This window comes from Canis lupus, chromosome 36 (assembly GCF_011100685.1).
Source record: "Canis lupus familiaris isolate Mischka breed German Shepherd chromosome 36, alternate assembly UU_Cfam_GSD_1.0, whole genome shotgun sequence".
Lineage (NCBI taxonomy): Eukaryota > Metazoa > Chordata > Mammalia > Carnivora > Canidae > Canis > Canis lupus.
In genome coordinates this window covers 17,198,009-17,224,204 of record NC_049257.1, presented here as the reverse complement: position 1 = coordinate 17,224,204, position 26,196 = coordinate 17,198,009, and the positions used below count along the sequence as shown (strand labels likewise).

At 40.2% G+C, this 26,196-nt stretch overlaps 2 long non-coding RNA genes across 39 annotated transcripts in view; one reads left to right on the top strand and one right to left on the bottom strand.

Annotated features, from left to right (window-relative positions):
* Positions 1–26,196, top strand: part of LOC102153619 — a 214,301-nt gene that overhangs the window by 141,701 nt on the left and 46,404 nt on the right. For 2 of the 38 annotated variants that reach the window (XR_005384726.1, XR_005384695.1), the window contains exons 20-21: positions 16,004–16,175; positions 21,535–21,640. The exons of 34 other annotated variants lie outside the window; for them this stretch is intronic. This is a non-coding gene — a long non-coding RNA (uncharacterized LOC102153619). The remainder of the gene's footprint in view (positions 1–16,003; positions 16,176–21,534; positions 21,641–26,196) is intronic. 2 more of the 38 variants (XR_005384725.1, XR_005384694.1) reach the window with 1 other exon arrangement.
* LOC111094204 lies at positions 5,460–8,031 on the bottom strand. Its single transcript, XR_005384733.1, has 3 exons — positions 7,942–8,031; positions 7,284–7,315; positions 5,460–5,525 (listed from the first exon to the last, which is right to left on the bottom strand). It is a non-coding gene; the product is annotated as an uncharacterized LOC111094204 (long non-coding RNA).

Genomic DNA, 26,196 nt, shown 5'->3' with positions numbered 1-26,196 from the left:
GCACTGACACTGTACATAGGACCTGACGATTCAGAAGCCCATAGAGGCTAAGCTGTTAACTTCTGACTGGTGTATTTTCAGAGTTCACATAGTGGCATCGAACTCTTAGTTCACTACAGATAGAGATTGAGGATTGCCTCTTCCAATTTATAATCTCCAGGATTTGGGAATAAAAACCCTAAATGCTGAAATGAAGGTGAACTTAGGATGTACCAGCAGAATTTCTATGATTTTTTCACCTGGCATATTTACACTGCATGATTTCATGAACAAAGGAGCCCAAGTTTGTAATTTGGCATTTGGGGTAGAATGTTGAGTGACAGGAGGAGCCAGGAGCCAGTCCACATTGTCCTGAACATTTAGGTGGGAATCCTTTATACACTTTGTTGCCACATAAAAAGGTGTGTATGATTTACAGACAAGGTTAGGCTGAAACCTATAATTTTTAAAGACTGGAAGATTCCATGACCTTTGTTGTTGATAATGTTAACGTCCGCACATCTGTATTTTTCATCAGTCTATGAGGGCAGAACAGGTTGTAAAATAGCTAACGGAGGTCTGTAGTTTGGTTCTGTCAGCTGTAGGGCTTACTTTTGTCACCCACCCAAGGAAATCTGCAATTTCGATCTACCCAAATATAGTTTATGGTATTGGGCAGCCTAATAAGAGGGGCACCTTGCCATCTACTGTACAAGGCTGACATGTAAACCATTGGGTGATTTGGCAAACTGTTTTGTTAGAGTCCTTTTTAATCTCCTTACAAAGTTTGAAAATGCCATTTTCTGCATCAAACCAGAGTTTGGCTATAATACAAGCTCGGTACATCACCCTGGAGAAGTCCAGTGGCATGTCTGTTTTTGGTGTAAAGGAAAAAATCTTCAGCTATCGTTTTTGCTCTGTCAAGATAATCCTTGAGCAGCCGTAGAGATTTTCTGGGGCCCACATAACTCATCAGGGAAAAAGGCAGAGCGGCTTTCTTGGATATCATGGGTATCACACCCTGTCCTTTACCTATCTCCCAGGCTCGGTCCATCAGGTGTTTACATCGGCAAGAACAAAGACCAGTTCAGGGTGGTTTTTTGCATTATCTAGATGTTGACATAGCAGTCAGGCTGATTAGTAAATATTTGGTAAACTGGCATCAGTGGATGTTTGATCTACGACCAACTTGTTGAGAGATTTCCAAATTGTGCCAACAGCATGGTGGACTCCAGAATCTGTGTAAATAAATAGCAGTTTTCTCCTTCCACCAGTTTGTAAGCTGTATGCTTAAGAGCTATGAGTTCAGCCATTAGGGCTGTTCTACAGTGAGCTGAGAATATGCCTCCATTGTTTTGTGTGGGGAAATTATGGCACAACCCATTATTATGTTTCCCTGGAAATTTTGTTTACAGGAGCAATCACAAAATAGAATGAAGTCTGGATTGTCTAGAGGGATGTCTGAAAAAGCCTCTTGTGGTTTTGAGATCATACTTACAGTTATAAGGCAATTGGGGGGAATAGAGTGGGGCTCTCCATTATCAGAGGGGTAGTAAGGTAGCTGGATTTAAAATTTTTCAGTGATGGAAGATGTTGAGTTAGTCACGAGAGCTTATGTGTGAGTGGTCTGTCATTGTGTAGAGAGATGTTGTGTCTTATGAACTTGGAAGAGAGCAGAGACAGCATGGGGAACGCACAAGTGAACAGAGGAGCCTAATGTAAGGATACTGGCTTTGTCCACCAAGGTGGCAGCTGCACCTAGGCATGGGGGCACACCTGATGCCACAGGGTCTAATTGGCGTGAGAAATATGCGGTCAGCCGTACAAGAGAGGCAAAAGGTTGTCCTAGAATGCCTGCAGCAAAGCCATTATTTTCATGGCACTATGGATGGAAAAGCTTAGCAAAATTAGGTAAGCCAGGAGTGTGGACAGAGGTCATTTTAAGACTTCAAAAGAGGTTAATGCCTCTGAAGACCAGAAAATAGGCTCTGGGATGATATCTGAGAAACGAGCATACAAAGGTCTAACAAAAACTGCAAAATTGGGAATCCATTGGTGGCAGTCACCAGCTGTCCCTAAAAATTGACTTAACTATTTTGGGAAGAGAGCTGGACAAAATTGATTCAGAGCATTTTGGAGTGAGCTTTTTTTTAAGATTTTATTTATTCATGAGAGACAGAGAGAGAGAGAGAGAGAGGCAGAGACACAGGCAGAGGGAGAAGCAGGCTCCGTGCAGGGAGTCTGATGCGGAACTCCATCCCTGGACTCCAGGATCACACCCTGGGCACTAAACCGCGGAGCCACCCAGGGATCCCTGGAGTGAGCTTTTGAATACCCTGAGCTATCTCATGTTCTAAATAGATAAAGTTGTTATGTACCCGCTGATGTTTAGATTTAGAGGTTTTATGGCCTTTAAGAGAATGAGGGAGTTATAAAAGCTCCCCACTTGGTTTGATTACAGAGTAAAAGGTCATCAACATATCACACTAGGGTGGAAGCTTGGATAAGCTACTCATAGTAGCCTTGTGAACTGTGTGAGTCCATGGCAATTGTCTCCCTTTAAGGAAATGCATAAAGAAATTGGGAGTCTGGTGGGATTGAAAAGAAAGCTGAGAAAGGGTCAATTACTGAAACCAGGCTGCATCAGCAGGACTCCAGGTAAGAATAACAGCTGGATTTGACTATAGGGTGCCAAGGAATCACAAAGTTTATGTCCCTTGGGGATCCCTGGGTGGCTTGGAGACTGCCTCTCCCTCTACCTGTGTCTCTGCCTCTCTCTCTGTGTGTCTCTCCTGAATAAATAAATAAATCTTAAAAAAAGAAAAAAGAGTTTGTCCCTTAAGTCCTATACAAATCAATAAATTTGGTTTCCCTCTAAGTCAAAGTTTGCCTTCTTTCTTTACTGACAAGATTGAGGTGTTATAGGGTGAGGTAATAAAGACAAGGTCATCTTGTTTAAGAGAGGGCCTATTATGCCTGGGTAACATTTAAGTTTTTGATTTTATGGTCTCGGAGGTAATGGGATCAAATCCCATGTCAGTCTCCATGCTCAGCATGGACTCTGCTTGAGATTCTCTCTCCCTCTGCCCTTCCCCCCCCCCACCTCATGCACATGCACACATACACTCTCAAATAAATAAATCTTTTTAAAAAAAATTTATGATAGTCACAGAGAGAGAGAGAGGCAGAGACACAGGCAGAGGGAGAAGCAGGCTCCATGCACCGGGAGCCCGACATGGGATTCGATCCCGGGTCTCCAGGATCGCGCCCTGGGCCAAAGGCAGGCTCCAAACCGCTGCGCCACCCAGGGATCCCTCAAATAAATAAATCTTAAAAAAAAAAAAAAAAAAAAAAGGTGAGGGCCTATTATAGGGTTAATTCCTTGCCCTGGTTTCTGGAGAGATGATTTTGAGCCACTAATGGAAACGGTTTATTCCTTTTCTGAGAAATGAACATAGGCTCTGCACTTGATAGCTCAACTTCATTTGCATGTGTAGCCCAAAGACAAATTGGGCATCTTTTAAAGATTCATCCTCTTCCGAGGAATTTAGATTAAGAGGAGCTTCCAGTAAAGAAAGGAGGAAATGGGATTTGGTCTAAGGGTAAAGAAACAAAAAAGCCTTTCTGGCATTAAAGTGATATAATCCTCTCCCAAGAAAGTTTGCTGGTGAACAACTGGAAACCAGAAAGGCATGATGAGTGTGAAAAGGGCCTAAAGGGGTTCTGGGGTGGGCTGAGATATGGGCAATAAAATAGGTTGCCCTGAGCCTCTGACAGCCTGAACAGCATCAGAAGTGATAAATGGAGGTAAATCTTCCGAGCAGATGGTAGAGAAAGTCACACCAGTGTCAATGAAGAGATGCAGTTCCTGTTTTATGGTAGATCTGGGGGGTCTACTGAGGATCGGCTGACCCTGTCAGTTAAGGGGGATTGTCCCTCAGGAGAAAGGAATTTTCTGAGGGTTGTGGGGTTTCGGAGAATTGCTTATTAAGCCCTCCTTTTTAAGTGCAGGTCAATTTCTCTTCCAATATGTGCTTTTGTTTCCTGCAATATCTGCAATCGTTTAGAGGCAAATAGGGAGATTTCTGAGTGGGCTTTGAGCTATTTTCAGCGTTACGCTTCGCCTTTCCAAAGATGCAAGTTGCAAAGCAAGAAGTATTGCTTTTGATTCCTTGCTTTCCTGCAAACTCTTTTCAACAAATTGAGTGGGGGCCTCCGTTCTTACACTTCACAGTTGCCGCGTCCAACTGACCACATTATCATGGATTTGCTTTTTTAATATTGGGAGGCAATTTCCTGTTAAAGCAGAGGTTAGATTTCTATGTTCTAAAGCTTCTGGGATTAATGCATTGTGCCTTTGAAAAGTTTGTATAAAATGTTCAACGAAGGCTTTTTGGTGTCCCCCTCCTTTCTGAGTGCATATTTCAACCTTAGGCCAATTTATTTGGGGAGAAAAGTCCTCCAGTATTGCCCTATTAACCCTTGAATACCAGCCTCTAGCTGAGACATCCCCTGGTCATTCATACAGAGCTGGGGAGACACTCTGGCCATGTGTTGACCTTGTGAGAGGACTTTTCTCCAGGGAGCCATCTGGCCTGCCTGATGACCACCTTGTAATCACAGGAGGGAAGAACTCTCCTTAGTAGCCAGTCAAGATCTCTGTGAGTGAGGGGAGGTTGTGGATGGTTCCTAGTCTTTGTAATTCCGCTCCAAATTTGGTAGGATTCTCTAAGAACAGAGGTAAAGGAGGTTTACAATTTAAAAGATCTGTCACGGTCCAGGGGACATGCATTCTTTGCAGTGGACGTCCAAGATACATCCGTAGACGTTGCATAGGAATGCTTCAAACTGGCAGAGCTTGATTACAAAGCCCTGGAAAATATGAGGAATTATAAGGGACAGCGAAATGAGCTTTATGGGACTTCTCAGGTGTCCCCACTAGATTTACTCCCTGAAGTTCAGCAGGTTATTCAAATAACCTGTTTTCCCCAGGCTTAGAGCTAAGGCAACGTGCTTTCTGTAAATCTTGCAAAGAAAGGGAAGTTAAGATAGAAAGCTGGTTGTTGGAATTCTAGGACTTAAGGGAATTGACTAAGGAGGTGGCACTGAGTTTTGAGGGGAAGAGTCTGGACCATGGGCCCAGAGATCCCAAAGATCTTCTTGAAGATCAGTGATAGGGATTGGGGGATAAAAGAGGGGTATAAAAAGGAGAATTTATGTCAGATTTGGTTTCTAGTTCTTGTTTTAAAGCTGACTTTGGGGGACACCTGGGTGGCTCAGCGGTTGAGCATCTGCCTTCGGCTTGGGTCGTGGTCCTGGAATCAAATCCCACATCGGGTTCTCTATGGGAAGTCTCCTTCTCCCTCTGCCTATGTCTGTGTCTCTCATGAATAAATAAAAATCTTTAAAAAAAAATAAAGCTGACTTTGGTTCTTTAATTTTATTAAGGGATTCTCTAAGGTTTTCTGCTATACTTTTTCATGTTTTCCTTTCAATTTGATACTCCCATAAATACCAGTAAGGCAGCTGCTCGGAACCAGAGCTTTCTGAAAAAAAAAAAAAAAAAAAATTCAAATGTAGAAATTTTTCCAATTCAAAAGATCTGTCATTTGGCCATTGACATGTAGGATCACCATTAACATATTTATTCCAATAGTAAATATATAGAAGAATCAGGAGGCAACTTTATAGGCTTAGAATAAATCTTTACCATGGATGCAAGAGGTGAGGGCATGGATGCCCTGGAGGGGGCATAGATGATGCAACACCTATGACCCAAAAGTTACTCCCCAAAGTAATCCAAGGCAAACATTTTGTTGTACAGATGGTAAGAATACTGTGTGTATATGGTGTCTCTGGTCTCCCACAAATGTGAGACATTTCTAGTCACGGACCCACTAATCTGTGACAACCAGGCAAGCGTTACTGGAATGGCATTTTTCCAGCTCTGAGAAGCAAGGAAGCTACTCTTAACACCACTAAGACCCTGCAGTTGGAGATCCCAGTGGGCTGACATGGTAAGAACTCTTTCCTCCCACTGGCTGTATGTCAGATGTCCCACAGTCTCTCAGCTCCAGGCAGGGTGAGCAATCTCCAGCAAGTTAGAGTATCCTGCTGACTATGCCAGCTGTGCAGGAGGAAAAAATTTCCTTTTTTCTCTCCAAGACTCCTCCAGCTGGTTTAAGAACTAAATTGACATGAGACAGATTAAAAAGAGAACCCAAAGTTTTATCATGTGTGCATAGGGGCCCAATAATGAAATTGACACCCCAAGAAATGACCAATGCAGGCAGTTTTTATGCATTTTAGACGGAGACAGTAAATTTGTGAGGAATTGACAAGATAAGGAAAGCAACTGTTTGGGAGCTTTACTTAGGAAGTCTAAGTAGAATTTGGGTTGAGATCATAGATTAGTAAAAAGTAACAAGGTTTGTTTCTGCAGCTTTCTCAACTTTAAAGTCTCCACTCCGCTGATAAGGATGTCTTTTTTACTTCTTAGTACAGAGAAGGTACCTCTCGTTTGGGAGATTTATATCCCGCCTTCAGCAGGGATGGAGGAGGTCTGAGTACCCAGGGTGTTTCCCAAGTAACTTCAATTCAAAATAACCAATATGCTGTTGTGGCACATTTTGGGGTGGCCTGCCCTGGGCCCCTGTACAGCATGAACATAACACCATGACATGTAGAGAAGGTGATCAAAACACAGTCCCTCCTTTATATGAGCTTTATCAAAGGGCTGTATTATTTATGTAGATATAAAGTATGATCATATTCTAAGTCTTTAAAAAGTCTTTCTCACAGACTTGGGCCAGATCCTCTCAGTTCACTGAGGATTTATGGTTCATGTTGGCTGGTTTGTTTGAAAAAAGTGGAAACAGCAAAGAACAAGCTAGACCGTATCAGCCTGTATCCATTACTCTCTGGCTTCAGTGGGGCTCAGAGGACAAGAGGAGAGAAAAGTCATATTTATTCTCCTGTCCCTTCCTGCCAGGCCATGATTTGTGTCCCTCTTAAGTGTGGCCACAGCTCCCCCCCACCCCCAATGTCCAGTGGGCCCAAGAGGTGGTACCAGTTTCCCTCTGTTGTTAATTGGGGCGCCTCACATCCTGGCTCCTTAATTCTGCTGACACCTCTGTTAATAGTCCCTCCGAGCACTCTCAGTCTCCCCTTTGAATGTGCTACCATTTCCTGCCCCACAACCCTGACCAATAAATCAGAAAGGCAATTTTTGAAAAAGGTAAAATCATGGCTTTGAAAGTAGCTATAAAATGAACATGTCATTATCACATTTATACTTTAAATACCTTATGATTTTGTCCGTTTTACTTCAGTAGGGCTGAAAAAAATGAACATGCCAAAAACTTAATTAACACATTAATTGAGGGAACCAGAAGATGTGTAACAGCCAGTTCAAAGGAGAACTCAAAAATTAAGAGAAGTGAATTTGCAAAAGGCATCAAAACTAGCTTTCTTCCCCTTAGGAATCAGAAACCCTCCGTCTAACAGTTTGTTTTCATGGATATAGCCAAGGATTATTTGCATTATCAGTTATCTACAATTTACAGAGTTATAAATAGCTCAAAGGGGATGAATCCGAATCAGACACCTTACAAAGTCACACTCCAAAGCTGTGCTTTGTATTTCCCTGGAACATGATTTTTTTTTCTTACCTACGTTTGCCTTCTTTCCTTAAGGGGAACGAAAATTCAACTGAGTACAATTCTTAAAACATTTTATTATTGGATTATAGTTGACATACAATTTTATATTAGTTTCCAGTGTACAACATCGCAAATCAGCAGCTCCACACACTGTGCAGTGCTCAGCCCGGTGAATATGGTTAGTCTTCATCACCATACAACATTAGTACAATCTTGTTGACTAGATTCCCTATTCTGTACTTTCATCTTAGTGACTTATATATTTTATAACCAGAAGTTTATACCTCTTAATCTCCTTTACCTGTTTTGCCCATCCTTCAACCCCTGTCTCATCTGGCAAGCAAAAGTTTGTTTTCTGTATTTGTGAGTATATGGTATGTGTCTTTCTCTGTCTGACTCCACTCATCATAATGCCCTCTAGGTCCATTCCATGTTGTCACAAAGGCAAGATCTCATTCTCTTTATGGCTGGATGGTATTCCTTTGGATATAAGCCACATCTTTATCCATTCATCTGTTGATGGACACTTGGGTTGCTTCCATATCTTGGCTATTGTAAATAATGCTACAATAAACAATCAAATTAGTGTTTTTGCTTTCTTTGGGTTAATACCTAGTAGTGGAATTACTTGGTTATACGGTATTTATATTTCAAATTTTTTGACAAATCTCCATAGTGTTTTCCCAGTAGTGGCACCAATACACCCACTAACAGTGCACAAAGCATTCTCTGTTTTCCACATCCTCACCAACACTTGTTATTGCTAGTCTTTTTGTTACTCGCCATTCTGACTGGTATGTGATACCTTGTGGTTTGATTTGCATTTACCTGATGATTAGTCCTATTGAGCATCTTTTTATGTATCTACTGACCATCTGTGTCTGGTCTTCAGGTCTTCTGCCCGTTTTTTTAATTGGGTTATCTGTATTGTTGGTGTTGAATAGTGTAAATTCTTTATATATTTTAGATATTGGCTCCTTATCAGATGTGTCATTTGCAAATATCTTATCCCATTCAGTAGTTTGCCTTTTTATTTTGTTGATGGTTTCCTTTACTATAAAAGCTTTTTATTTTGTTGTAGACCTAATAGTTTAATTTTGCTTTTTGTTTCTTTTGCCTGAGGAGACATATTTATAAATATATTGCTAAGGCTATTGTCCAGGAGATTACTGCCTATTTCATCCTAGGAGCTTTGCGGTTCCTGTCTCACATTTAGGTCTTTAATTAATTTTGAATTTATTTTTATGTGTGTTCCGTGAAAGTGTTCCAGTTTTTTTTTTGTTTCTTTTTGTTTGTTTGTTTGTTTTAGATTTTATTTATTTATTCATGAGAGACATAGAGAGAAAGAGAGAGGCAGAGACACAGGCAGAGGGAGAAGCAGGCTCCATGCAGGGAGCCTGACGTGGGACTCGATCCCAGGTCTCCAGGATCATGCCCTGGGCTGAAGGCAGGCACTAAACCGCTGAGCCACCCAGGCTGCCCAAGTGTTCCAGTTTTATTCTTTTTTAAAAAAAAAGATTTATTTGAGAGAGAGAGAGAGAGAGAAAGGGCAATGGGAGAGGGAGGGTCTTAAGCAGAGTCCATGCTGAGCATAGAGTCTGACTGAGGGGCTCTATCTCATGACCCTGACTTCACGACCTGAGCCAAAACCAGGAGTCTGATGCTTAACCGACTGAGCCATGCAGGCACCCCCAGGTGTATTTTGCACATACCTGTCCAGTTCTCCCAACAGCTTTTATTGAACTGACTGTCTTTTCCCCCATTGTATATGTTTGCAACCTTTGTCATAGATGAATTGGTCATAGAAGCATGGGTTTATATTTGGGTCCCCATCCTGTTCTGTTGATCTATGTGTCTGTTTTTGTGTTAGTACTCTAGTGTTTTGATTAATATCACTTTGTAGTATAGCTTGAAATTTGGGATTGTGATACTTCCAGCTTTGTTCTTTCTCAAGATTACTTTGGTTATTTGGAGTCTTTTTTGGCTCCATACAAATTTGTTCTAGTTCTGTGAAAAATATTGGTATTTTGATAGGGTTTGTACCAAATCAGTAGATTGCTTTGGATAGTATGGGCATTTTAACAGTATTAATTCTTCTAGTCCATGAGCATGATATAGCCTTCCGTCAGTTTGTATTATCAGTGTCTTTCTTTATCAGTGTCTTATAGTTTCCAGAGTATAGGTCTTTCACCTCCTTAGTTAAATTTATCCCTAGATATTTTATTCTTTTTGGTGCAGTTGTATTTTATTTTATTTTTTTTGGTGCAGTTGTGAATGGAATTATTTTGTTAACTTCTTTTTTCCTACTTCATTATTACTGTTTAGAAATGCAACAGATTTCTGCATATTAATTTTGTATCCTGAAACTTTATTGAATTCACTTACTAGGTTTAATAGTTTTTTGGTGGAGTCTTTAGGGATATATAGTATCATGTCATCTGCAAATAGTGACAGTTTTACTTTTTCCTTACCAATATGGATACCTTTGATTTCTTTTTCTTGTCTGATTGCTATGACTAAAATTTCCAGTACTATGTTGAATCAAAGGATGAGAGTGAATATCCTTGTCTTGTTCCTGATCTTAGGGGGAAAGCTTTCAATTTTCACCATTGAGTATAGTGTTAACTTTGGCTTTGTCATTATGGCCTTTATCATTTTGAGGTATGTTTTCTCTGTGCCCACTTTGTTGAGAGCTTTTTTTCATGCATGGATGTTGCATTTTGTCAAGTGCTTTTTGTGCATCTGTTGAAGTGATCATATGGTTTCTATCCTTCAGTTTTTGAATGTGATATATTATCTCGATAGATTTACAGATATTGAAACATCCCTGGAATAAATCCCTCTTGATTGTGGTAAATGATCCTTTTAATGTGTTTTGAATTTGGTTTGCTAATACCTTGAGGATTTTTTTTTTTTTTTTTTTTTTGCAACTTTGTTCATTAGGGATATTGGCCTGTAGGTTTTGTTTTGTTTTGTTTTGTTTTTATGTAATGTCTTTGTCTGGTTCTATATCAGAGTAATGCCGACCTTTTTGAATAAATTTACAAACTTTCCTTCCTCTCCTGTTTTTTGAAATAAGTTGAGAAGAATAGGTATTAACTCTTCCTTAAAGGTTGGTAAAATTCACCCGTGAAGCCATCTGGTCCTGGGCTTTTGTTTATTGGGAATTTTTGATTACTGATTCAACTTTAGTACTAGTTATGTCTACTCAAATTTTCTGTTTCTTCCTGATTCAGTATTAAGAGATTATATGTTTCTAGGAATTTATCCATTTCTTTTAAGTTGTCCAACTTGTTAGCATATATATATATTTTTTAGTAGTCTCTTAGAATGCTTTGTATTTCTGTGGTGTCAGTTGTTATTTCTCTTCTTTCATTCTGATTTAATTTATTTGAATCCTTTATATTTTCTTCTTGATGACCCTGGCTAAAGGTTTATCAGTTTTGTTTATCTTTAAAAGAACCAGCTCTTGGTTTCATTGATATATCCTATTGTTTTTCAAACTCTACTTCATTTATATCTGCTCTTCCTCCTACTAATTTTGAGCTTTGTTATTCTTTTTCTAGTTCCTTCAGGCAGAAGGTTGTATTGTTTGTTTTGATATTTTTTTCTTGTTTGTTGAGGTAGGCCTGTATTGCTTAAAGCTCCCTCTTAAAACTGCTTTTGCTATGTCTCTAAGATTTTGGACCACTCTGTTTCCATTTTTCACTTGTCACCATGTATATTTTTAATTTCTTCTTTGATTGCTTCATTGGCCCATTGATTATTTTGTAGCATGTTGCTTAGCCTCCATGTGTTTGTGCTTTTTCCAGTTTTATTTTTTAAAGTTGATTTCTAATTTGATACCATCATGGTGAGAAAAGGTGTTTGATGTGATTTTGGTGTTCCTAAATTTATTGAGATTTATTTCATGATCTAACATGTGATCTCTCCTGGAGAATGTTCCTTAGGCACTTGAAAAGAATGTGTATTATGCTGTTTTTGGATGGATTGCTCTATATTTGTTAAGCCCATTTGTTCTAATGCATCTCTTAAAGCCACTATTTTCTTTTCTTTTCTTTTTTTTTTTTTTTGTCTGGATGATCTATCCATTGATGTAAGTGGGGTGCTGAAGTCCCCTACTATTATTATATTACTGTCAGTGTCTTCCTTTATGTTCATTGTTAATTTGCTTAAGGTATTTAGATGTTCCTGTTTGAGTTCATAAATATTTACAATTGTCTTCTCTTTTTGGATGGATCCCTTTGTCATTATGTAATGTCCTTCTTTGTCTCTCCTTACCGTCTTCATTTTAAAGTCTGTTTTGTCTGTTGTAAGTGCTGCTCCCAGTTTTCTTTTTCACTTCCATTTGAATGAAATATCTTTGTCCTTTCGTTTTTAGTCTGTATGTGTCTTTAGGTATGAAGTGAGTCTCTGGTAGGCAGCAATAGATGGGTCTCATTTTTTTTAATCCAGTTGCCCCCTGTCTTTTGATTGGAGCATTTAGATAATTTAAACTTAAAGTAATTATAGGCATGTACTTACTGCCATTTGGTTAATTGCTTTTTGGTTGTTTTTGTATTGTGTGTTTACTTCTCTTGCTCTCTTGTGATTAATGAATTTCTTTTTTGTTATGCTTTGATTCCTTCCTATTTATTTATTTATTTATTTATTTATTTATTTATTGCCTATTATAGGTTTTTGGTTTATGGTTACCATGAGGTTCATATATAACATCCTAAATAAATAGCAGTCTATATTAAGTTGATGATTCCTTAAGTTTGAACCCATCCTAGCATTATATTTTTCTCACCTTCTCCATTGTTTATGTGCATGATGTCCTATTTTGCATTTTTTAATTTTGTAACTCCTGTAACTAATATAATCAGTTACTACTTTTGTGATTTAACCTTTATACTAGCTGTATTAGTTATTGATTTACTACTCTTATTATATGTTTGCTTTTTAATTCATGAAAAAATTCCCTTTAATATCTTTTTTCTAATTATGACCTCTTTTTTTCCACTGAAAGAAGTCCCTAATATTTTTTCTAATGCCAGTTTGTTGATGATGATCTTTTAACTTTTGTTTGGGGAAACTCTTTATTTCTCCTTCAATTCTGAGTGATAATCTTACTGGATAGGGTGTTCCTGGTTGTAGGTATTTTTCCCCCTTGCAGCATTTTGAATATATTATGCCACTCCTTCCTGGTCTACAAAGCTTCTGCTGAAAAATGAGCTGATAACTATATGGGATTTTCCTTGTACGCTGCTTGTTGCTTTTCCCTTCCTGCTTTTAAGTTTCTTTTTATATCTGTAATCTTTGATGTTTTAATTATTTGTCTTCATGTGTAACTCCTTGGATTCATTTGTTTGGGTTGTGTCTGCTTCCACGTGGATATCTGTTTCCTTCCCAACGTTTGGGAAGTTTTCAGCTATTATTTCTTCAAATAAGTTTTCTGCCCTTTTTCTCTCTCTCCTTCTGGAACCCTATAATGCAAATGTTAGTATACTTGATTTGTCCCAGAAATCCCTTAACTTATCCTCATTTTAAAAATTCTTTTCTCTTTTTGCTGGTCAGCTTGGGTGCTTTCCATTAACCTGTTTTTCAGATAACTGATTTATATTTCCGCAATCTCTAATCTGTTGCTGATTCCCTCTAGTTTATTTTCATTTCAGTTGTATTCTTCAGTGCTGGTTCATTTTTGTATCTTCTGTCTTTGTTGAAGTTCTGACATAGTTCATCCACTCTTCTCTCCAGTGAGCATCTTTATGATCATTATTTTGAATTCTTTATCAAGTAGATTGCTTATCTCTGTTTTGTTCAGTTCTTTTTCTGAAATTTTATCTTGTTCTTTCATTTGGAGTATATTCTTCTGTTTCTTCATTATTCATTTTTTGCTTTGTGTTTTTGTTTTGTTTTTGCTTTCTGTGTTTGTTTCAGTGAATTAGACAGAATAGCTACTTCCTTTAGTCTTAAAGGAATGGCATTGTTTAAGAATGTGCATGGTAGTTTTGGTTTCCTGGCTGGAGCTGAAGTGGATATGGACCAGGGGCACCCTGGAAGGACAGTTTCAACTGAAGTAGACAGTACAAGAGGATCCCAGGATGTTCCCTGCAGGGGACTCCCTGATGAAACAGCAGGAGCCGAAGCAGGTGCAGGCCAGGTAGTCCTGGGCCACTCTCCACTGGGGGCCTCTAGCAGCAAGGCTGGAGCTGATACAGTGTAGCTTGGGAGGCCTCAAGGTCCTTCAGTGGCAGGATAGCTGGAGCCAAAGTGGATGCAGGCTGGAAGGTCCTGGATGTTCTGTGCAAGAGGTGCTCTGGCACATTGGGGCTGAAGCATGCACTCTGGTGTGTCCTGGTGTGCTTTACACCTATCTTGCTTTGGTGACATAGCTGGAGCTATAGTGGGCACTGTCCCTTGGTGTCTCAGTGTGCATCACACTGGGACTACCTTGGTGGAATGGCTGGAGCTTTGGTAGAATGACTAGGGCTTAGGTGGGCAGAGGCTGGGGGGATACTGCTCTCATGGTGTTCTTGGGTAAACTGGGGCCTTGATCCAGCCTGTCCTAGAGATGTTGCTGAAGGTTCTTGGTCTTGTCACAGGCAAGAATTCAAGGACAGACATGACACAGTTGTGTGAGCAACACAAGTGGGGAAATTTATTAAAGGGGGGAGAGAGGCAGGAGCTAGAGAGAGAGTGCTGTGCACCCTGAGGGTTGGGTTGCTATCTTTGGTTGACAGTTGCTAGCTAGGGGTGGAATATTCATTACTCAGGCCAGGGATTTCTAGGAAGCAAGATTTCATCCCTTTTCTTCCTTTTTTATCAGGAGTTTCCTGTCATGACCCCTGTTATCTTGAGCCTGTCTGATTTGATCCGGCTTCTTGTGGAGCGCTGCCAGGACAGGCCTCGAACTTTCCCAATAGCTGACCATGACTTCTCCTTTCCTGTTAGGACCAAACTAACTATGTTAACATTCCCCCATCAAGGACTCTGGGCCCTAAAAACCTTTTAAGGAAAAATTGGGCGATGGTACATCTTCTATAACTACTTCATGCTGGTGTGGGATGTTGACTGTGCCTGAGGGCTCCAGGAATCCGTGCTAAGTCTTAGGAAAACTGGATGGACAGTAGGGAGTAGAAGGAAGTTGTGGCTTGGTCTAGTGGGTGTTGTTTCTGGGTTTCTTTCAGGGCTGTTGCAGACCAACATCTGGAGATTCACCTGGCTGAGCAAGAGGAAATAAATTTTGTTAGTAACTTTAGAATTCAAAGTCTAAACATCAGAATAAGGAGTATCGTTATTAGGGTCCAAGAAGAGGGTATATAGTAACTTTAGAATTCAAAGTCTAAACATCAGAATAAGGAGTATGGTTATTAGGGTCCAAGAAGAGGGTATAACCATGAAAGGCCTGGAGACTAGAAGAATAAGTACCATCAACAGAAGGAGGTAGGGCGGGTTTATGAAGGTCCAGTTAGCTACTGCCCTGGTGATCTGGAGGCTTTTTTAAACTTCTCCAGATGAATTGATGCATACATAGCATGGTATGTTAGCCATCGTGTGGACTTCCCGGAAATTTATAATGTAGTCAACGGCATCTTGTAGTCAGGTGGCTTATTTTGCCTGATTTTATCTATATGGATTCTTACTTCCCAGGAGTAATACAGGTGCAGCAGGCGGTGTTAGCCATCATATAGACTCTGCCTTATTTAGCAAGTAATCAGGTAATTAATAAGAGGCATTTCTATGAAAACAAAAGGAGAACAAGTTAATGAGTAAAGCAGATTAAACCCAATGTCTGAGTCCTGAGTGCTGCCAGTGAGAAGCTTTCTAGGTGTCAGGCTCAAAACATCCTCCAATGCAGTGGGAACAGGCAGTGGCAATCTGATGGGTCCTTCTGGTTTGTAGTTTCAACGTTTCTGGTGATCCTTCTGAGTGGCCCATAGAGCCACAGGCCCTAAGATCGTCCATACGTGAGCTCGGTGGCAATTTCTCTCAAGTTGTCCAGCCCTGTTTGCAGGGCTTCAGGAAAAAGAACAATTTTAGTTTTTAATGATTTTAAGTCAAGAGAATGGGCAGATTGGAAATCTTAGTTTGAAGAGTCCTAGCCAGATATTTGAGGAAATCAGAAGAATTCAGGATCCAGCCCAGTTTTATAGGCATACAGCAAACATTGAAAGACAATGAGAACCAGAATCTAACATGCATAATTATGTTATTGAAACTTAATTTTTCCCTAAAATCACCCACTTTTTCATCAAAGATGAAATTCACTTGTAAAATAAGTGCAATTAACACATTTCCCTTATTTACATGAACTCAACAAGAATAGTGATTGACCATATAAGTTTTCTTTTAATCTATTTTGCCGGAACTTTTATAAGGAATTTCAGATTGAGCCTTTAACAGCCTCTCAAGACCAGAAGCCAAGCCAAATACCTGCCATCAGATTTGCCTGCAATACATGCAGATTTGGGTGAATTCCTCTTCTGGAGGTCCCCAAAATATCCTGAGGTTTCCTGCACCTGTGAGGAAGTGACATTCTTTACTTATCTGGTAAGGCTCCTGGGAACTCTGTAAGCAAGGGGCTTAATTAACATTTAACATTTCCAAGTGGTTCTGTTGGCTCCATAAAGTCAACCTGAGTTTCTTTGGCTGTCTGGTCATATCTGAGTCTATGCATGTCTCTCTCAAATATGGCATTCCAGTCAAAGCTTTCATAATATAACCAGTATTTTAAGAACAGATTCTCATTAAACTTATGCAAATAATTAAAACTGCCATAAAAGAACTCACAGGGCACCTGGGTGGCTCAGTCAGTTAAGCGTCTGCCTTCAGCTCAGGTTGTGATCCCGGGGTCCTGCGATCAAGCCCCACATCGGGCTTTCTGCTCAGTGGGGTGTCTGCTTCTCCCTCTGCCCTTCCCCACTGCTTGTGCTTTCTGGCGCTCTCTCTCTCTCTCTCTCTCTCTCTCTCTCTCTCAAATAAATAAAATCTTTTAATTAATCAATTAAATAAATAAATAAATAAAATCTTAAAAAAAAAAAGAAGAATACTCACAAAGAGTTGCTGAATCCTGGATGGCTCAGAGAGGAAGAAATAATAACTGTTTCAATTTTTTTTTCATTTTTTTTTCAATTTGTTTACAAAGGAATATTTTAGATTTCTGTAAGTTATAGATAACTTAAGAGAAACTTAAATCTGGAAGAACAAACAGAGAACCAGCAATGTTTGAAATAAGTCATAAAAAAATGATCATCTTCTTCAGTTCACTTAGTCCCATGTTATTTATTTTGTTCTGCTTGAATGCAGCTCTCCCATTAGTTCAGAAATTCTTAGCCAGTTTAGTTTTATGATCTTAAAAATATCAGAAACCTGTGTTTGTTAGAAAGTTCTTTTCATGAATCTCCTTGAAGACAAAACACATTTCTCAAGAGTGTCAGGACAATAACTATGAACAACAAAATAAAAAATGGCTATGGTTAGAGATCTGATGAGAGTTCATTATCATGCAGTTGACAAGGAAATCCGATTATTTCTTTTTTATAAATTTATTTTTTATTGGTGTTCAATTTGCCAACATACAGAATAACCCCCAGTGCTCATCCCATCAAGTGCCCCCCTCAGTGCCCATCACCATCACCCCAACCCCACGCCTGCCTCCCCTTCCACCACCCCTTGTTCGTTTTCCGAGTTAGGGGTCTCTCATGTTCTATCTCCCTCTCTGATATTTCCCATTCATTTTCTCTCCTTTCCCCTTTATTCCCTTTCACTATTTTTTATATTCCCCAAATGAATGAGACCATATAATGTTTGTCCTTCTCCAATTGACTTATTTCACTCAGCATAATACCCTCCAGTTCCATCCACGTCGAAGCAAATGGTGGGTATTTGTCGTTTCTAATGGCTGAGGAATATTCCATTGTATACATAGACCACAGCTCCTTTATCCATTCATCTGTCGATGGACACCGAGGCTCCTTCCACAGTTTGGCTATTGTGGACATTGCTGCTAGAAACATCGGGGTGCAGGTGTCCTGGCGTTTCACTGCATCTGAATCTTTGGGGTAAATCCCCAACAGTGCAATTGCTGGGTCATAGGGCAGCTCTCTTTTTAACTCTTTGAGGAAACTCCACAGTTTTCCAGAGTGGCTGCACCAGTTCCCATTCCCACCAACAGTGCAAGAGGGTTCCCCTTGCTCCACATCCTCTCCAACATTTGTGGTTTCCTGCCTTGTTAATTCTCCCCATTCTCACTGGTGTGAGGTGGTATCTCATTGTGGTTTTGATTTGTATTTCCCTGATGGCAAGTGATGCGGAGCATTTTCTCATGTGCATGTTGGCCATGTCTATGTCTTCCTCTGTGAGATTTCTCTTCATGCCTTTTGCCCATTTCATGATTGGATTGTTTGTTTCTTTGCTGTTGAGTTTAATAAGTTCTTTATAGATCTTGGAAACTAGCCCTTTATCTGAGACGTCATTTGCAAATATCTTCTCCCATTCTGTAGGTTGTCTTTGAGTTTTGTTGACTGTATCCTTTGCTGTGCAAAAAGCTTCTTATCTTGATGAAGTCCCAATAGTTCATTTTTGCTTTTGTTTCTCTTGCCTTCATGGATGTATCTTGCAAGAAGTTACTGTGGCCAAGTTCAAAAAGGGTGTTGCCTGTGTTCTCCTATAGGATTTTGATTCTGTGAAATAAAACATTTCAATAATTAGAATGTCAAATGATGACCTTAAACCAGAACATATTAAAATGTTAGGAATTTCGTGTAATTTGTAAAACAATGATAACCTTTACCCATACAATATAACCTCAGGTTTTTCATTGTTTGTTTAATTTTGCTTTCCTTGTAACTTATACCAAAGAAATAAGCCTAGTTAGTCAAAAGACTTCATTTAGATTTTGAATCTTGGGAAATTTGTTAAAAATATCAAAGTTTTAAAGCACGTACCTAAATAGGATTTCAGATGGTTAACAAAACATAATATTTAATTATCTATTTACCTAAGATGGCAATAAGAGATTCTATGGAAGTTTATTTATATAGTTGGCTAGGAAAACTTAGCTCCTTAAATATTGAGAAGTTTTAGTTCTCTTAAGTAATCGAAGACCTGTTAGAGATAAAACATAGAAATTTTGGTTTTCTGGGAAGATAAAGGAAAAAGAAAAAGCATTGTTTATAATTTCTTATCAAGAGCAGGCCAAAAATCCAAGATTTTGTCTTTAACAGAGAGAAAAACTGAATCTTATACCATGTACTTTTTAAAATCCATTCATTTCAGTCTTTATTCTGATCACACATAAAATTCTTTTCCAAAACTTTCCCTTCACAGACCTTCTGCAACTTTCTTTTTTCGTTGAGATTTCATCAAAAGCCTTCTCTCTCTGAATAACCAGTCTCATTTTAGGAAAAAATTACTTCCTTTTACTGCAACAAAAATGTATTCCTATTCCTCATACCTTTCTTTTTTTTTTTCTCTCCCATATCTCTTACTTTCCTATATATGAGTTGCTTTCTTTGTCATTTCCACCAATCTTAATTACATTTAGCAGAATTTTGACTCTTAGAGACCTTAGTCTCCAGTGAAAATTAAGAAATAAGCAATTGTGAGATGTTGAATTGTCTGTTAAAGTAGAATTTTTTTTAAACTAGAATTCTTTTGATCTAGAATTTATGAGTACATTTTATAATTTTTAGAATCCTCAGTTTCTCTGTAATAACAGGCCAAAAACAGACAAACCTATATTCAGTAATTAATGTTTTAGTATTTTACTTGGAAAAGACTTGAATATCAAATGAATTTAACTCAGTTTATCATTTAACTTAGCAAAACTTCGAAGTTTTAGGTTACCGAAGATTTTGAAAGCTATTTAAAAGTTTACCTATAAACCTTTTATCTATTTAACTTCTTTTCTTTTCTTTTTTTTTTTTTTTAAGATTTTATTTATTCATGAAAGGCACAGAGAGAGAGAGAGAGAGGCAGAGACACAGGCAGAGGGAGAAGCAGGCTCCATGCAGGGAGCCTGACGCGGGACTCGATCCTGGGACTCCAGGATCACACCCTGGGCAGAAGGCAGGCGCTAAACTGCTGAGCCACCCAGGGATCCCTCAACTTACTCATTCTTAACAATTACCCATGAAAACTTTTATGACACAAAGTCAACCATCATTATAAGTCATCTTTTGCCGACAAATTGCGACAGATACTGAATATGTTGTACTTGTGTCCACTAAAAATCAACCAATTAGTTCCCCACTGTCAATTGTACTTGGGGCTTCTGTGGGGGAAATCTGAAGTGGGTATTTTAAGTCCAGGGGAGTCTCTGGGCCCCCTCATGCTGATGTGGGACGTGCTCTAGTTTGAACCTCAGAAAGCAGTGGCCCAACAGCTCAGGGTGCTGTTTGCTTCTTGTAAGTTTAAGAGGAGCAGGAGCCCCTGGCTCTTGAGGCACCCAGGATGGTATAGGAGCCCGTTTTGCAAGCCACACCCATGGTGGTGCAGAATAAGAGGAGGGGGAGGTGATGGCAGAGGAGGCGATGTGCCACCAGCAAGGCTGGAGATGGATAAAAGCCCAGAGGGCAGAGAACGAGGACTGCTGGTCCTAAAGCTCATCAGCTCACATAGATGAACAGATGCATGTTTTCTTTCCACCAACTAAAAGCCAAAATTAGCAGTCCACATTGGGCCAAAGAAGAGACTGGGAGCCTCCTTGAAACAAAAAGAATTTCAGCAGCTGCTTGGGAATATTCCTCAAAGTCCCAGACCCAAAGTAGACTGACCACAGACAGTTGGCTCCACTTATCACAGCCATTAAACCAGGAAATGAATGGGGGAGAAGCCCCCCATACAACAAGAGTCACATTCCTCCAGTCCTCTCAAGGTATATTTCAGATCTGACACACAAAAGATGTAAACAAAGAGGAGAGGAGACTCAGGAAAAATAGAGGGAGAGAAAAACATGGCACAACCTGTATATAAGAGAGGCAAAAGGGGGCACATGGAGAATGTGACAGGACACAGGAGAGGTGGATTAACAAAAGTAGGCGGGCCTTAGGCAGCTGTGCTGATGGTGGATTGAGGGGTGACTTTGGGCCCCTTACAGGAGTAGGGACAGATCAGGGTTTGGGTATAGGGCCATAAAGGCCTAGCCGTATGGACTTTCCATCCACTTCCCTGCTTTTTACAGAAGAGCTCAAGCTATAGTTAAGACTAGCCTATTCTTGTCAGACTTCCCCATCCTCTAGTTTATAGTAGGGCCAAGCGGTGTTACAAAAGAAGGTAAGTACTTTTTCCTTTTAAGCTTTCTAATGGGAGCTGGTCCCAGTTCCCAGTATATCAAGATACATCTTAGGGGAGAATCTTTGGAGACAGAGGTGGAATTTCCATTGTCCTCAGGGAGAGAGTTGATTCCTGTAATGAGAAGAGGAGCAACTACACATGGGCCCCTGCTATTCCCAAGAATGGGCTCTGACCCTCTCCTGGGACCCTTGGTAGAAGCCCAGAGTCCTCTTATCCTAAGGAGAGCTAATCTCTCTCAGGACCTTATTTAGGAACTTTCCCGGAGAATTCTGAGGGCGAGTGGATCTAGCGGTCCATTCGTCCCCTGTCATCACAGCAATGGCTAGCATGCTGCGTGATGACCTGCCCAGCCCTGGCATTGTGGGCCTCATCCCAACACCTTCAGTCACAGGAGTGACACTTCCTGAAGACCCCCACAGGGGAACAGGAACAGTAAGGACAGCGTTGATTAAAGTGATAACCCTAATGTCCTGGGGTGGACATTGTCATTATTCTAAGATCTTGGAGTATCTCATTCCCCTCCTTCTGTGAGGCTGCTCAACAGTTGGCAAACAGTAGCTGCCAGGGATGGCAGCCCCTTTGATTGTCTAAATGTTTCTTGTCTGACCCACAGAAATCTTTTGATCCCTTCTACTTTGTGGCCAGTGCAGGTGGAATTAACCTCGGTTTCCCAGTTCTCTTCTGAACCCAGGAATTGCTTGGGTCAGATGGTGAAAAAGGTAACCCCAAAGGGAAACATGTTGTTGGGCAGGGTCCCTTGCTAGGGAGTAAAATGGCTTATAGCCTATTTTATGGTGACCTGTTCAAACACAAGAGTGTGAGTTACAGAATCTCTGTGACAGAGAACATCCTGCAGGTGTCTTTCCCCAACCATCAACGGAGGAGAATGTGCAAGTAGGTGTGAGAGGAGCTCACCAAGGCTAAGTGAGGGATCAAACCCAGGAGATGTGAAACAGACCTTTTAGATACTGCACAGCACAGGGATGAGCCTCTGCCACTCTCAGGATTACCTTTCAGAGTGAACTCAGGTGCATCAGATCTGCCCGGGGTCTACTCTGAGCCGTCCCACCTCTGGTGGCTGTCCAAAGGAGCAGACACAAATGGGCTGAGAAGAGTGAGCCAGTAGTTGGTCAGAAAAAAAACAAGGGAAATAAGTACAAGATGCTAACACATAAGAGAAGGACCAAAAGAAAGATTTCTGGTGAGGTAGACAGCCTGGGGATGAGGGACAGTTACCTAGGGATCCGTGTAATGGATCTTGGAGTGCTGGCTGTGCGTGTCACTTCCAGGAGTGGCCACGAAGCACTCTCTTACATGTCTTGGTTTCTCCCAGTGGAAGTTTAAGACAACCAGAGGGGCTCAGAGTACTGGGAGATCAGTCCTTATGTGTGCATCCCCAGATGAGCCAAGGTTTTAATGACTAGTGAGGTGGAAGGCCATCTGGGACTGTTGTATGTCCTGAGGAATAATCTCTGACACTTCCATAAAACTCTTAGAGTACCTTTGGGCTGGAAGGAGCAAGTGTTCCTTTATTCTTTGAAGCTGAAAATCAGTCTCTCATAGACGTTACCAGACCATTTGGCTTCCAGGTAGTTTAGAGAGTAGAACAAAGCAGGAGCAGTGACTGAACAACTCTCCAGTCAAAAAAGGTGAGAGTTGGAGACACACTCATTCATGAAGATCACTCAGTACACTGTTACCTGTCCCTCTGTGGTCACCAAGAAGATGTTGCTGGGTGAACTGGGGAGACCTGGATCCCTTGGGCCTTGATTCAGCCCATCCCAAGATGTCACTGAAGGTTCTTAGTCTTGTCACCAGAAAGAATTCAAGGACAGACCCCACACAGTTGTATGAGCAACACAAGTGGAGAAGTGTATTAAAGTGAAAATACACTCTCAAGATGTGAGAGTGGGTGAGCTCAAGTGAGAGAGCTGCGCACCCTGGGGGTTGGGTTTCTATCTTTTATTGAGAGTTGTTAATTGGAGGGTGGAATATTTGTTACTCAAGGCAGAGATTTCTTGGAAGTAAGGTCTCATGCCTTCCTTATTTGAACAGGGGTTTCCTGTCATGGCACCTGCCATCTTGGGCCTGTCTGGTTTTATCCTGCTCCTTGTGGAGTGCTGCCAGGACAGACCTCTGATTTTCCCAATGGCTAGCCAAGACTTCCTCTTTGCTGGCCTCCAGGTATCCTGTTAGAACCTAACTAACTGCCTACTCTAACAGTGGGACTTCTAAGAGAAAGAGATGGATAATAGATAAATATGTAAGATTACCTCAATGCTAAAGGCTATCAAGATAATAAGAGAAAATACTGTAGTAAATTATGTGTATGTATTGTATGTTGTATGGAGGCTACTTTACAGAGGAAGTCAGCAAAGGCCACTGAGAAATTAAGGCCTTAAGAGGCCCTAAGGGAAAAAGGTGTTGTTACCCCTCCCACTGTGATCCTCAAAAAAACCCAACCCTACTGACTCCAAGAAACAAAACAAAACAAAATCTCCAAGCTTGCTGGCCTTCCTTCATTCATAGTTCAGTACAAAAGTCATTAGGTGAAACTTTCGATTATAATTGTTGTAATTTGCTCAAAATGTATAGCTGGCGTATGGTCACGTCCATTTGCAAATAACCACAGGCAAGGCACAGCCTTTAGGCATTAGCCTAAAGAGCTAATATTTTACTCACTGGCCTCTATACTGCTCAGCCCCTAGCTCTCCTTCCAGGAAACCAACCGAAAACGAAGGCTTTGTTGAAAGGCCCTTTCCCATTTGCCCTTTGCCCACTGAGATGCCCCTGCTGTCTATGCTGTCTATCAGGAAACTGTAACTGAAGATACCTTAAAAATCTTGGAATTATAGAGGCACCTGGGTGGCTCAGTCAGTTAAGTGTCTGACTCTTGATTTTAGCTCAGATCATGGTCTCAGGGTCATGAGATCAAGCCCCATGTCGGGCTTCCAGCTGAGCATGGAGCCTGCTCAAGATGATCTCTCTCCCTGTCTCTTGCTTCCCCTCCCCCACTGTGTGCTCATGTGCACACTCATGTTTTCTTCAGAATGATAAAGTTGCTGTATTTTATTGATACATAGGCTTTTTCTTCTTTCACATTTTAACACTTCACAAATCAGTATGGTCCTAATCCGTATCATTGCCTATGCTCAATCATCAAAACTTGCAGAATGGGTGCTGGCTATCTGGAAGAAAATCCTGGAGATACTAGTGGAGCATTCTCTTAAAAAATGCTGCATCGTAATTCTATTTTTGGGAAAACACATTTATTATTCAGCATTAAAGGTAATTCCAAAGATTCAAGCTGCAAACGTAAAGAGGTATAGAAGTTCCAGGAGAGAGAGTTAACCAATTTATTTATATTTTTCTATTTATGTATGCATAAGGAATAATATTAAGATCTGTTTAAATGTAGTCATGAGCTCTTAATAAAATATAATTCAGATGGATAAGAAAGCATTATGTTATTAGCAACTTTTATTTTTTCAATTAGTTCATAAATGATGACGTCTTAAAATCAATAGCGTCCTAAGTATGATGAAATTTGATTTAACTGTTTCTGTTTGGACTATAAAAGTTCTATGGCTTTTTTTTTTTCTCCACTAAGATCAAATTTTAGACAGCAAGCAGAAAATAGCCCCCTAATCAGAGCTGTATTCCCTCCCATTTTGCCTCAAACTGTCCAGCTCCTGCATGAGCTCAGTGCTTTCATAGGACTGTGCTAAAAACAGCAAGAAGCAGCCAACATATGTCAACCCTGAATCTTTTCTAGTTTCTCCTTGGCTGGGATATAGTTTGCCTTTGAAGGTATCACAGATGGTGGATGCTGTTACTAAATGTTTCATACAGCATAATAAGGAACACAGCATTCCAGCCTGTAACATCTGACTTCTCTTTGCCTCTATCCAAATATTGCCAGATGGGGTTTTATTCTGGGTAGTATTTCTGTCTACCTAACATTTGTATTATTATGGTAAAAAAAAAAAAAAAAAAGACTGGATAGTGGGAGGTGTTGGAGAGGAAAATATTTTCTATGCCCTTGAAGATTGTTCTAACTGGACTAATAATTAAATTGACATGAGACAGATTAACAGCTGAAAATCAAACTTAATTTTGTATGTACAGGGAATCTCACTAGACATGAGATTCCAAAGGACAGGCAACATGAGGTGTATTTGTCATCCCGAACTAAGGAGAAGAGAGTAGGAGTCTAGGACATCAAAGAAAAAGTAATACAATTGACAGGAAGATTAAAAAAGAGTAAATGTTTGGTAAACAAATGTTTTCTGGGCAACTCAGGAACAATTGCACATAGAAGACTTTGATCAAACAGGCCTTGCTATGTTCTGTGTCTACCGTATCTAGTTCATATTATTATGTAGTTATGTATGGTGCTAGCTCTCTTCCCGGAGTAAGTCCTTTATCTAAATTTTTTTACACAGTTGTTGTTGGGGAAAGGGGTCAAAGTTTCTTCCTGAGTCTTGGGCCTTGATTATTTTCAGCTAGTCATAATCTGCATGCCAAAGTGGTCTGTCTTGGGTAGTCTGCCCTTAACCCCTACAGTTCCTTCCTTTGAAATTTACCTGGATGTTTCACACATTAGAAGTTGAATTGAGGAGTGCCTGGGTGTCTCAGTTGGTTAAGCATCTGCCTTCAGTTCCGGTCATGATCCCAGGGTCCTGGGATAGAGCCCTGCATTGGGCATCTTGCTCAGTGCCTGCTTCTCCCTCTCCCTCTCCCTCTGCCCCTTCCCCAGCTCATGCTCTCTCTCTCTCTCTCTCTAATAAAATTTTTAACATCTTAAAAAAAGTTGAGTTGGAAAAAAATAATAAAAAAAAAAAGTTGGTAGATTGTTTCATCTTGTTGAATTAGTCTCTTGGTCCTGACAGTAGGTCAGTTCAGTTGAACTCATTTCAGGACGCGATAATGCAGGTGTGTTGGCAAAGTTAGGCCAATGGTTCAAGTAATCAGGTATTAAATAAGAGGCATTTTTATGAAAACAAAGGAAGAACAATGATTAATGATTAGATCAAATTATGAACCAGTGTCTGAGTTCTGAGAGTAGACAGTGGAGAAGATTTCTAGATGTCAGGCATGAAGCATCTTCAGCGTGAGAGCAGGCAGTGGCAATCTATCAGATTTGCCTGGTTTGTAGTTTGAATGTCTCTGGTGATCCTTTTTGATTGGCCCACAGAGCAACAGGCACAAAGATTGTCTCTATGTGGGCTATTGTGGTGATTTCTCTGAAGTTTACATCAAGTTGTTCATATCC